At 36.5% G+C, this 13,449-nt stretch overlaps 1 protein-coding gene across 1 annotated transcript in view; it reads left to right on the top strand.

Annotated features, from left to right (window-relative positions):
- The first annotated feature begins 3,639 nt into the window (after positions 1-3,639).
- Positions 3,640-13,449, top strand: part of LOC127441214 (uncharacterized) — a 33,539-nt gene continuing 23,729 nt past the window's right edge. The window contains exon 1 of the mRNA XM_051698393.1: positions 3,640-3,990. The gene's annotated coding sequence lies outside the window, so the exon portion shown is untranslated. The remainder of the gene's footprint in view (positions 3,991-13,449) is intronic.

The raw sequence follows: 13,449 nt of genomic DNA, 5'->3' as shown, positions 1-13,449 counted from the left end.
TTTATAGCTTGATTCAAATTCAAGAGGTCACTATCCTAAATGTTTACAAACTTTTCCCATCAATAATCTTGAATGTTTGAATCCTTTGAACAATGAGCTTGTGAAAGGTGTGGAGCATTTACCTACAGCATACACTAAGCCCTTTCATGTTGTAGAGACAAAGTTCTCCCTGCATCATTCAGGTGAAGTATATTTGTCTCAAGTGTTAGTCTAAATAATAATGTAAGTATACAATAATGTAAAACCTTAGTAAAAAAAAGTGTTTAAAAAGTAATTTGGTCCTGTAAGTAAATACAAAGATGGATTGACCAATGGGTAGAAACAACTGAACACATGTAAGAGAGTAAAAAGTGTGTCACAGTCGACACCCTAACCATGCAGCCTATGCTCACATCAAATTGTTCATTTTATGCATGATGTCTTTTGAAGGCTTATTGTCAATGGACAACGTAACCTATTTTCAGATTAAAACAGTTGAATGCTTTCCAACATGCTAAATAAACACACTGAAGTTGAAAAACTGTCCCCGCAGGTATGAATTGCGATCTATAGCAGTGGTGGACACATGGAAATATTCCTTCTTAGTATAAGCTGAAGGCCTAAAAGCATGAAACAGAGAACATTAACACAGTTGAAAAAAACAAGTTGAAAGAAAAAGAGCACTAAGGATACACACAGAGACACAACCAGCTGATGAGTAGGAACAGCATGGAGGTTTTAATTTGATATAGCCTACAATACATGCTAAGAAATGAACTTCTGACAGTCACTTACAGTAAAATACATGAAAGCTTCCATTTGTAATTACACAAAAAATAATCTATGGTGAGCTTCAGCTGATATTTAAAGGACAGAACTGTCACTTAAACAAAACTCAAGACATTTTAATGATTGCTAGCCTCTTTATCACACACCACACTCTAAAGACACTCCACAATGTAAAAAGTGTCAAATAACCTAGAAATGTACTTCATGTGGTGACATCTCAAATAAAGCTATTAGCTATTCAAGTCAAATATGACTGAATCAACCTTTAAGGGTCAAATCAGGCAGACATTCCTTAAAGGTATAGTTCACCCACAAAATGAAAATTCTGTCATTATTCACTAACCATTTTGTTGTTTCAAACACATAATCTTCCATCTTATGGAGTTTTGTGTTCCTTGCCATAGTCGCCTTTGGTTTGCTCTCTGGCACAAATCACACAATGATGACTTTAAGACATTACAGACATTACAGCCTTATTTTCTGTTACAGCAAAATATTCTATAAAGCAGTAACACTTTACAATAGGGTTCCAATTGTTAACATTAGTTATTACACAGCTTTCTGGAATACTCGATTCTGATTGATCAATGGCACCATCCAGCGGTCAGATATTGCTCTGAAGCAACCGCACATCCGGGGATTAAGACGTATCAGACCGCTAATCCAGGTTCTGCATCTCTCCTGCTTCTCGGCTCACTGTGCGATCTCTACAAGTAAGCAAATTAAATAATTTCAACACAAAATCAATGTTTCATGTCCATTTATTTGTTTATTTGGCTAGTAGTCTTGTAATGAGTCAGACAGTCATTTTCACAAAATAAACACCAACAGAACTCCGACTCAAACCGGAGGTTGATTTCAGATGTTCAGCTATTTCTTTCTTCTCAAATGACATAATTTCAAAGCAAATCAATATTTTATGTCTATGTATTTAATTATTTGGTTAGTGGCCATGTAATAAGCAGGATAATGTACAGTCAGCTGGTTGTTAACGCAAAATTAACTCCTTCAGGGTGATACAAGACCCCACCGCTTCAGGGTCCTGATCACCCTGTCTGGGTTTATTGTGCATTAACAACCGGCTGACTGTACATTATCCCTTACTTAAAGGGTTAGTTCACACAAAAATGAAAATCCTCTCATGACTGACTTACTTTTAAGCCATCCCAGATGTGTACGACTTTCCTTCTTCAGCAGAATCGAAGTGAAGATTTTCATAAGCAGATTTCAGCTCAGTTTGTCCATACAATGCATGTAAATGGGTGCCATCAGTCGGTCCAAAAGTCACATTTAGGCAGCATACAAGTAATCCACATGACTCCAGACAATCAATTATTGTCTTCTTTAGCAAACTGATAAGTTGGTGTAAGAAACAAATCAATAATTAAAACGTTTTAAAATGTAAATTGTTGCTTCTACCCAGCACTGTATTTCTGTTTGAAATGAACTAACTCTCGCTTGACGTTCGTTCCTCTGTTGTATACAAAGCGCGCTCTTAAGACTTCTCGTGTGAATGTGCCATTGTGCTTATGTCACTGATGCATCGATTGCTGGCAGGAAGCCATTTTTTAAAGTTAATAAAGTTTTAATTATCAATTTGTTTCTTACACCAACCTATCGATTTGCTTCAGAAGACATTACTTGATCGACTGGAGTCGTGTGGATTAATGGTAAGTAAATCATGAGAGGATTTTCATTTTGGGGTGAACTAACCCTTTAATGCATTAGGTATCATGAACAAACAATTAACAGTAGATTTTTATGACATATATTAATTTTGTTAATGTTATTTAATTGTTCATTGTTTTTTGGGGGGTTTTTTCTCCCCAATTTTGAATGCAATTACCAATGCGCTCTAAGTCCTCATGGTGGCATAGTGACTCACCTCAATCCAGGTGGCAGAGGACAAATCTCAATTGCCTCCATGTCTGAGACAGTCAATCCGTGCATCTTATCACGTGGCTTGTTGAGTGCGTTACCATGGAGACCTAGCGCATGTGGAGGCTCGTGCTATTCTCCGTGGCATCCACGCACAACTCACCACGTGCCCCACCAATAGCATGAACCACATTATAGCGACCACAAGGTTAACCCAATGTGACTCTACCCACCCTAGCAAGGGGGACAATTGGTTGCTTAGGAAGCCTGACTGGAGTCACTCAGCACGCCTTGCGACTCCAGGTGTGGTGGTCAGCGTCTTTACGTGCTGAGCTACCCAGGCCCCTAACTGTTCATTGTTAGTTCATGTTAGTTCATAGTGCATTAACTAATGTTAACAAATACAACTTGTGATTTATAAAATGTATTTGTAATTTAGTATGTGTTCAACGACATTGACTAATATTAATAAATGTTGTAAACGTTGTTCATTGTTAATTCATGTTAACTAATGTTGTTAACTAATGTTAACAAATGGAACATTATTTGAAGCGCTATTCAATTAAAAATGACTTGACTTGGAGATAAAAGGGTATGTTGGGGCGGTGGGGGGTGATGCGATTAAAGTGAAGGCAGCTGGGGCTATCATCCTACCTAACATCCCTTTTTGTGTTCCATGGAAGAAAGTCATTCTGATTTGGAACAACATATAGGTAAGTACATTATGACAGAATTTTCCTTTTTGGGGGAGCTATTCCTTTCAGGTTGCCTAACAAGAGCATCTTTTATTGTGCAATGTATTGTTATATACAAAGTGTAATATTAGTCCAATTCACTGTAATGCACCTGCTTAGGCTCTCTAATACCTCTGCTGTGTTAGTTCCTCTGAGCATTAGTTATCTGTGTTGGTGTAATTACTGCCCTGCGTTCCAATGATTTAAGTGTTTCCCAGTCCGCTGAGTCTTCCTGATTCCTCGTCACATGGTTTGTCATTAACGTGCCGAGTACAGGACCTTCTCTGGACTGCCATCTGAAATTCAAATAGACTTGTCGAGGAGGCATGGGTGAGCGGAGTCACGGGGGACCTTTCCGTACTCGGAAGCAGTAACGCAAGTAGGGGGAAAAAATAAACATAGCCAAGGAGGAGGAAACAGGCTGCTAAGTGCGCGCGACGTCTTTCGGTCATGGAAGACGTTTTTGGAACACTTAATTCTTGGGATCGTTTCTGTTTGAAAAATGAGGAGAGAAACTACGAATTGGAAAAATAAATGAACACTGGAGATATCCGTGAAACTGTAGCCCCTTTGGCAAACAACTGCCACACCTTCATCATCAGTGTAACAGGTAAAGGTTTAAAGCCTATTTTTATTATTTTACCCGGTGCACTCTGACATATGATTAAGTAATTATTGTTTGATTATTTAAACTCGGCTCTGGGTGTGCAAAAAGTTATTCTCTCACCTGTTGCGCAGAGCTCGAGACAAGAGTATCATAGATTAAAAGATTAAAAATCTACATCTTCAGAACAGATAGACCATTAACAAAGTCTTCATATTAAGTTAGTACTACGCAGGCGTTGACCAAATTCTCTCTTTCTGGCAACATCACCGTATTATTTGCTTTGTTTCGGGAAATAAAACAATAAAACTGTTCAGAGTTAGTCAAATCGGGTGTTTTTTTATTATTTGTGATCTTAAATGGGTTGAATCTTACTTTTAGTTATACTGTGAAAACATGGTGGAAGAAACAGGGTTGTAGCTTGTCAGGTGCAGGTCGTGTGTAAAAGGTATATTTCTTCTGCCCTTGTACAGTTAAGGTTTGAACTAATGAAATACAATATTTATGAGATATACATACAATGTCACTCTCTACTGTTGGGTGATTGGGTGAAATGTCCTGGTCATGTTTAACCTTAAATTAATACACAAATATGAAATCATATTTTGCATATATATATATATATATATATATATATATATATATATATATATATATATATATTTTTTTTTTTTTAATTTTTTTTTTCATTGATTTAGCACATTTTAACCCCCCCCCCCCCGCCAATTCTCATAAGATTATTAACATAATTATTCTCATTACACACCTGGATGTTTTACTTTTTCTATTTCCATTATTGTTTTGCTATATCCCCCCAATTCTTATTACCATAATGAAATTATTACTGTAATTTTCACAACACGCCTGGACGATTTCTCTGCTCCGTTCCCATTGTTTCAATGATGATTCTCACTATCGTAACACAATAATGATTTATTTACTGCATTGCAGTAAAAAATGCTGTTGTACAATGACTTTTAAATTAAAATCAGCTAAAATAAAAGGCAGCACCAAGGAAGTACTACTATAATGTAAAAATACTTAACTCCATTAAATAACATATATATTTTTTTCTCACATAGCGGTAATGACAATATCACAAAGACCATCATATTTCCCCCAAATCAATACAAAAAAACATAAATTATATTTAGCATGAAGAAATTGAAGCCTACAAATAGTACCATTAAAATGTCATACATTGTGGCATTATTTGTGACATTATTTTCAGGATAGGGCTACCTACACACATTTAACACCCAATTCTCATTACCGTAATGCGTCCAGATATTTTACTCTTTATATTCCCATTGTTTTCAATGATGATTCTCGTTACATAACACAATAATTTTTTTACTGTATTACTGTAAAAAAAAGATGCTGTTGAATGATGATTTTTAAATTAAAATCAGTGAAAAACAAATTCACATTGCGGTAATGGGAATATCATAATGACCATCTTCTTTTGCATTGTGGTCATGAGAATTGGAGGGTAAAATGTGCGTAACTGTCATGAAAATAATGTCACTATGTCAAAAAATATTAATGGCCTCAAAAATGGGCTTAATTTCTATATGTAAAATATAATTTCCTATTTGTTTCTTTTGATTTTGAAGTAGAATACGACCAGGACATTTTCTTGACAGGTGAGAATAACCCTGTAGCTGGCAGTGATGAAGAGGAAGGGGAGCATACAGTGTTTGAGGTTGTGATGCCTTTAGTATACTGCTTATGAAATACACATTTATTTGTAGTAGCACAGAATAAATGACTTGCGCATAAACTGTAGTAGGGTGAATTAGGTTAATTCTGCATTTTCGACTTAAGCAATTTACTGTAGTTGTCACCCCAACACTTCAGACCAACAAATGAGGATTTATCACATGACGACCAAGCTAGAATTTGATAATATTGTGATGGAGCAAGAAATATAGCCTTTACATTGAGCCAATGTGTCCAACAATACCCAATGTCCCAGATTTCTGAAGTACTCTAAAGTATAATTTACACTTATTCCCAGTAGAATAGTCAGTCTCTTTACAGTAGGCTTTTGTTTACAGTAGCTGTGAGGGGGGCTGTGCTGGTTTATGCAGTTTGCCTAGGTGTTTACTGTCAGAGTCATTGTTTATTTTAGAGCCAGTCCTGCTTGTGCTGAGTAAGGTGTGGCCAGAGGTGCCCTGTGATGGGCCACTGGGTTTCATGCTCTGTCAGACTCTGGGATTCTACCTTGACATTTACAGTACTAGTGTGTACACAGGCCAGCCTATATTATACATCTGAGCGTGACGTTGTATAGCACAAAGCAGTTCCTTTTTCCGTTATTCATTATTCACGTTTTCAATCTCTCCATCTCTTTTCCATTAGTCGTTCCCTGTTTTGTTAACATAGCTCTGTTAAGGGCAGCACATCTACACCTAAAAGTGAAAGTGAAGTACACAGATCACCTAGGGCCTGTGTTTGAATGCTTCCTCCCTCGAGTGTGATCCCATGACCGTGAATCTCTGATCGTGAAAACTAGTGTTGCATAGATTGCAATTGCAGTCCACGCAATAACGTTGAATATCATGAGAAGACCTTGGAGAAAAAAATCTGTTCCCTTTGTGCTACAGTTGATTTTTCCACTGCAGTGAAAATCTGCATGAATGGAAAATGTTCATTTGTTGATGTCTGCTTATTCATCGTTGCAATGCAGCAGTATTGTTCAAAATCTCCTACAACTTTAACACTTAATTGTAATTGGGTGGCACTTTATATTATGTTTGTATGCTTAAAGGGATAGTTCACCCAAAAATGAAAATTATCTTATCATTTACTCACCTTAATGCCATACCAGATGTGTATGACTTTCTTTCTTCAGTAGAACACAGTGATTTTTAGAAAAATATCTCAGCTTTGAAGGTCCATATAATGCAATTGAATGGTGATCAGTCCTTTGTAGCTTCAAAAATCACATAAATGAAACATAGAAGTAATGCATAAGACTCCAGTGGTTAAATCCATATCTTCAGAAGCAATATAATAGGTGTGGGTGAGAAACGGAACCATATTTAAGTCATTTTTTTACTCTAAATCTCCACTTTAACTTTCACTTTCAGATGTAAAACTTAACAGGCACCACATGTGACTTTCAGATGTAAAAATTAAAGTGGAGATTTAGAGTAAAAAAGGACTTACATTTTGAACTGTTTCTCACCCACACCTATTATATTGCTTATGAAGATATGGATTTAACCACTGGAGTCTTATGCATTACTTCTGTGTTTCCTTTATGTGATTTTTGGAGCTACAAAGGACTGATCATCATTCATATGGACCTTCAAAGCTGAGATATTCTTCTAAAAATCTTTGTGTTCTGCTGAAGAAAGAAAGTCATACACATCTGGTATGGCATGAGGGTGAGTAAATGATGGAAGAATTTTCATTTTTGGGTGAACTATCCCTTTAAGCATACAAACATAATATAAAGTGTCACCCAATTACAATTAAGTGTTAAAGTTGTAGGAGATTTTGAACAATACTACTGCATTGCAACGATGAATAAGCAGACATCAACAAATTAACATTTTCCATTCATGCAGATTTTCACTGCAGTGGATCTGAAAATCACATGTGGCGTCAGTTCTGTTTTACTTTCACATCTGAAAGTTAAAGTTAAAGTTGAGATTTAGAGTAAAAAGGACTTAAATATGGTTCTGTTTCTCACCCACACTTATCATATTGCTTCTGAAGATATGGATTTAAACACTGGAGTCTTATTGACTTTCTTTCATGTTTCCTTTATGTGATTTTTGGAGCTACAAAGGTCTGATCGCCATTTGTTTGCATTGTATGGACCTACAGCGCTAAGATATTTTTCAAAAAATCTTTGTGTTTTGCTGAAGATAGAAAGTCTTATACATCAGGGATGGCATGTGAGTGAGTAGATGATAAGAGAATTTTAAGTTTTTTGGGGAACTATCCCTTTAAACGTTATTTTTTTTCAACTTTAGAACAGGAATATGAAATGCAACTGCCTTGTGGCTAATGTTTTTCCTACTGTTGAAAACCCTTGTTACGACCCCGTCTAGGGTGAAGCCACAACATAAAACTGGAACACAAAAGTAAATGTCTTTTTATAAACATCAAAGTGGAAGCAACAACTTCAGGGGTGAGCATAAGCCAAAACAATATACAAAAGCCCAACTTACTCTTGACAAACAACTAAATAAGCTAGAAAGAGAGAGATAGAGAGAGAGAGAGAGAGAGAGAGAGAGAGAGAGAGAAATAAAATACAATAAACACCTTTACTCCCTGACTAACTCAAAACAAGATTAAAAAAAGGATATATAAAAGAAAATGGCACCCACCCCTACAGCTTCCCACAGGTGAATTAGCTATTTACAAGGTTTAAAAAAATATGTACAAAAAGAAATAAGTTTGATCAACTATCCACACAAACAACAATACTATTTTAACAGTCACAACAACAGGCAAACAACAGCACACTACAACAAACACTTTTAGCCCAACATGATTTCAAAGCAGTAGTAACAGGAAATTAGTTCAACAGAGCTCCCCCTGTAGGTGTGGTGGTCTCTTTTATACTCTTGTCACTTGGGCCACACCAAATCACAGGTGGAGATCAATCCAGGCTGGTCCAATCCTATGGAAATTGGAGACAGGAGAAAGAGAGAGGGAGAGAAAGAAGCAAAAAGGACAACACTGCAACATGTATAAACAACAATACATCACTGGACCTAACACCCTAGATTGGTATACAATTACAAAAATGAATCAAATACAGTATATTTATGAGATCATACGGATGTGAACAAGAAAGTGGCATTTGATGACATATTGGAATTTTAGCCTCGCAAACTCTCTCTTTTTTCTTTATTTCTTTTTGTCAGTCTGATGCAGTTTTTATAAGAGCCCGACCGATATGGGATGTGTGAGATCGATACCGATTTTAGAGGGGGAAAATTCACCGATTACCGTTATGGTGGCCAATATAGGTAATTTTTGGGCTGGAATGAAAACAGACCTTTTCTATGTGGATTGTTCACCGATTTTGCACCGATATGACTATGTAAAGATACTCAGAAGGCTGCTTTCTTAAATATTTTTATCAAAGAATATTTGATATTATTATTATACATTGTCAATAAATTCTAGAAATGAACACTGAGAAAATAAAGAATAAATCAAAATACAATAAATAGCTTAATAAACATCAGTACTGTATGTTCAGTATCAGTCAGTTGCTGACCATTTAAATAAAGAATAAATAAAAATAAAATAAATAGCTAAATAAACATCAGTACTGTTTAGTATCAGTCAAATGCTGACTATTTTAATACTGCCATGAATTAGGGGCAGATTGTAAAACAGTAAGCGTTTACACCTGCTGAGTCAAGCAGTGTTAAACCGTATTTTGCTATACAAGTTCAGGGGAAACTTTCAACGGTGGAAAACCAGACTTTTAAATATGACATTTTAGAAATGCAATGACTGGAATTGTTCGGCTGAAGAGGGACCAAACTGTGAATCCTTAACAAAACAGTTTGGTGAATACATGTTTACACATTAGCTTCCACTCAGCTGACAATGTATGAAAGTAGCTACGTGGTTAGCTAGTTAGCTATAAGCTCGTTGTCACGGAGAGTAAAAAATGGACTTTATTTACTTTCCAGCATTATGTCTCACCAACTAGGTAACAACATAGCATGAAAGTAACACTCAATAGACACAATCCACCACCGCACCGTTGTTTGCTGAGCTGCAAAAAGATGCTCTGACACTTACCTTTCAGTCTGCTACATTACTTACTGCACTAACAAATATAGCAAACAGATGTGATAAAAATGAGTGACATGGTTGTCAGGGACAGGGTTAATGTTATATGTTATATTGTTTATTAACTTTCCAGTATGTATTTCACAAACTAGTTAGCAACTTACTGAGAAGATACCGCTGAACTCCGCCCTGTCTGCAGAGCCAACATCAGCTCAGCTCTGTAAACAAAGGAGTCGGAGCGCGCTCTGCTGGACAAACTATGTTATGACACCAATTCTAAAGCATTGTTTTCTAAATTATATGTTCTGAAAAGAAGTTTTCATATCTGCGCATATCGGTAAACATATACGCTGATACCGATATATCAGCCGACCAATATATCGGTCAGGCACTAGTTTTTTATAAATAAACCTCACATCATTAGCTGTAAAAGTTTAACAATGGCAATAAATGTGTGTGTTTGGAGATGGTACACAATGGTGTAATGGAGATGGTGTAAGTTAGATCTTTGTTTGGTATGTTTTGCATGGTAATAAGAGATGATATGGGCATTCTCAAGAGGGTTAATTCTGCACGTATTGGTCTTCTGGTAATGAGGCCATAGCAACAGCTTCCAGGGTAATGCACCCATATTTGGCCAGCCATATTTCAAGACATATTTAAAGGGAGCTTCAACTGCATCAAAATTGTATATGGATATTTAGCTGCTCCAAAAAATATGGAGGAATAAAGTTTGTCATTGGACGATCAGTTTATTTTTGTTTAGATTAAAAAGATAAGGAAAGATACAGAAAGGGAACATTAAATTAAACCTGAACTAAACCTAAACAAGATACATACATACATGCGTAGTTTATCAATGCTTATATATGTAAAGCAAATTTACACATGAATATGTTGTTTTAAATGTTTTCAGATTTTGCGACATATTCTTAATGTTTCCTTCTTTGTTAATGACCCTTGTCAAATGTTAATAGAGTTCAATTTCATGCCATCTGGCTTTTTCCATTTGCCATAAATACAAATGAAGAGAAGCATAACACATGCCGAGAGAGGGAAAGAGATGCTAAACCAGTTTTCCCACTTGTGTGTGTCTAAACCACACCTTCATGAATCTGATCCCACTATGATGTAACCCTGGAAAAGACATACTTATCATCCAATACTCAGTTACACACACAGCACTGACAGATAACCTAATATCTTTTACCCACCCCCTTCCCTCTCTGTTTATATGTGTATTAGTGATTGCACTTCATGAAACATTGGTCAGTCGTTAAGGTACAAAATAGAGCTTAAGAGTTAGGCTAACCATTACACCAGAGGAGGCTTTTGAAGTTTAACAAATTGAAGTACTAATATATGACCCAGAACAGTATGTGCCTTTTTCTGGAAATATAAGTTGCCTATGGTCCTTTCTTTCCTGTGTTCAGATATACAGGGTTGTGTGATGTTTCAACTGATAACACAAACCAGCATGTTAATATTCTAAATTGAGGTGCTGGCACAACAGAGAAGAGCTTCCTGTAAACTCGTACCTTAAATGGATCCACTCTTAGATTATATGTTATTTGCATTGAAAGTACACAGCAACACCTTAGTTATGAAGAAACAATTATACAAATATAAAATAAATAGATAATTTGAAGTAAAAGAGAAATGTTAACACTTAACAAAAAGTTTTTATTTTTTATCATTAGTTAACTACAGTTATTATATTAACTAACAATGAACAATACACTTTTACTAATTTTGGTTAATGTTAATATCAACATATGCATTTTAAAATTAAAAGTTGTAACATTTGTTCATGCATTGTGAACTAACATGAATTAACAGTGAATTTTCATAAATTAATATTGACCAAGATTAATGAATACTGCAAAAAAAAATATTGTTTGAATATTGTTAGTTCATGATACGTACCTAATGCATTTACTAATGTTAACACAAAGAAACTTATTGTAAAGTGTTACCAGAGAAACAATCAAATGGATAGTTCCAGCTACACACCCTGAAAAGTACATCTCTGTGACGTGCGCTCATGAGAGGGATGACGTAAGATCGTTGGTAAGGTCACGCGTCACGTGGAGGAGGAGTCAGGAAGTGCGTCATTGTTTACGTTGTTTTTTTTAAAATTATTATTATTATTTGGAAATTATTTTGTATTTTATTTTAGATTGTTTTGAAATTGTTTTGGACTGTTTTGGTTTGTGAATGCCGCTTGGTCTGTGCTCTGTGCAAGTTTCTATTGTAAACAATGACCTGCTTCCTGACTCCTCCACGTGACGCGTGACCTTACCAACGAGCTTACGTCATCCCTCTCATGAGCGCACGTCACAGAGATGTACGGAAGCTAACATTTGTAGTTAAAACGTATATAAGTATTGTTTTGTTTCTCAAAATAATCAATTCACTTGCATTGTTTAGAGGAGGAGGCCTGAAATAAAATCCTAAAAGTCTTAAATTCTGTTTTGATGAAGAAAGAAACTCAGATACATCTTGGATGGCCTGAGGGTGAGTAAATTATCAGCACATTTTCATTTTTGGGTGAACTATTCCTTTAAGGAGACAGTGGTACGAAAAGTGCCGTATTACAAAGTTTCACCAGCATCAGAATAGTAGTTTTCAAAACAGATTAAAGTGAAACAAGAATTCTTTTTTTTTTTTTTTGTGCTCATGGAAAAGATGTGTTTTTAACCGTTTTTTGAAGACTTGGGAGGTCATTCCACAAATGTGGTATGATGAAGTGACTGAACAAGAAGTTGTGTGGCATGTTCATAGAGGAAGGGTCTTCTTGATATTGTAGAGTGTAAATCTACATGATCTTGCTGATGTGGTCTGTGAAATTTAGTTGGTTATCGATGGTTACCCCTAGATTTCTGATCATTTTGGAAGGCATTACTGTAGTTGAACCTAGCTGCATGGTGATGTTGTGTTCAAGAGGAACACAACAGCTGGAGAGCTGGAAAGACAAGGAGTTCAGTCTTGGCTGGGTTAAGTTGCAGGTGGTGTTCCTTCATCCAGGCTGCGATGTCTGCCAAACAGGCAGAGATTCGAGCAGTCACCGTGGTGTTGTTGGGCTGGAAAGACAAGTAGAGCTATGTGTCATCGGCGTAGCAGTGGTAAGAGAAACCATGTGCCTGAATGATGGGTCCCAGTGATGTTGTGTATATAGAGAAGAGAAGTGGCCCAATCACTGAGCAATGAGGTACCCCAGTAAGTAGCTGATGTGACTTGGACACCTCACCTATCCAGGCTACCTTGAAGGACCTACCTGAAAGATAGGAATTAAACCAGTCAAGCACAGTTCCTGTGATGCCCAGAGTAGAGAGGGTGGAGAGTAGGATCTGATGGTTGACTGTGTCAAAGGCTGAAGAAAGGTCCAGTAGAATCAGGACTGATGATCTGGATCCAGCTTTCGCCTGTCTCGGTGGAGTGTCCACTTTTGAAGCCTGATTGATTGTCATCCAGCAGCTTGTTCTGTGAGAGATAGGCAGAGATCTAATTGAAAACTGCCCTTTCAAGTGTTTTCGCCATGAATGGGATGAGAGAGACTAGTCTGTAGTGTTCTACTTGTGTGGGGTTAAGTGTGGGTTTTTTTAAGCATCGGGGTTACTCAAGCCTGCTTAATTGTATTGGGAAAAATGCCTGTAAGTAGAGATGTGTTAATTATGTGTGTGAGTGAAG

Source organism: Myxocyprinus asiaticus, chromosome 1, assembly GCF_019703515.2.
Source record: "Myxocyprinus asiaticus isolate MX2 ecotype Aquarium Trade chromosome 1, UBuf_Myxa_2, whole genome shotgun sequence".
NCBI classification, from domain to species: domain Eukaryota; kingdom Metazoa; phylum Chordata; class Actinopteri; order Cypriniformes; family Catostomidae; genus Myxocyprinus; species Myxocyprinus asiaticus.
This window is presented reverse-complemented; position numbering and strand designations above follow the sequence as displayed.